The sequence below is a fragment of the Cariama cristata genome, unplaced genomic scaffold (assembly GCF_000690535.1).
Source record: "Cariama cristata isolate BGI_N322 unplaced genomic scaffold, ASM69053v1 scaffold15373, whole genome shotgun sequence".
Lineage (NCBI taxonomy): Eukaryota > Metazoa > Chordata > Aves > Cariamiformes > Cariamidae > Cariama > Cariama cristata.
Genome location: NW_009606799.1, coordinates 8,623 through 9,410, shown reverse-complemented (window position 1 = coordinate 9,410; position 788 = coordinate 8,623).

Genomic DNA, 788 nt, shown 5'->3' with positions numbered 1-788 from the left:
AAAAAAAAAAAAAGGTGTAATTAGCTCTGTAATGTTCTTCCTTTCATCTGGGATTCACCTCACCTAAATTTAACCATATAAAAGTTAGTCATTTAATTAAGGCAGTCACCTAAATTTCCTCTCTAATGAAAGAGAATGATTCATCACACACATTTTAAATATCTATTTTAGGATGGGATGAATTCCTCTCTGGTGGTACCTTGCTCTCTCCCATGACTGTAAAGACAGTTTAAATAATGGGCTATGACTAGAAACATAGATTTAACTGGCTAGAGTTAGACAAGATAAATATTATTCACCTTTTTTTTAGTTTTTCTTCGTTGTGCTAACTGCTGAATGAGCATAGAAAAATCAAGCTATCATTTAACCCTTGGTACAAGAGTAAAAAGAGCACTAATTATTTGGGCAGGAAGCACTGACAACACTGTGCACATGTGTGTCATTCACGAGTAGACCAATTTCATATTTTGAATTTCAAAGGCCCAGGCAAAAGGTCATAATATTGTCAACTGATGTTTCTTTTCTGCCTCTTAATGGACAGGAAAGGAAGTAATAGTCAGAGGGGAAGCAAAAATGTTATGAATTTTTTCTCATCTTTACTTTGTTCTTTAGAATCTGCCTTTCTCTCAAACTGTCTGAAGGCCACAGGTTTAACATACACTTCCATGAAACTGAGTAACATTATTCATAAAGGAGAACTCTCTGTTTTGATTACCAGGAACATACAGGTGTTCTGACATTTGGAGTCAGCTATTCACGTCTGTCATTCAGGTTTATACATATCCACA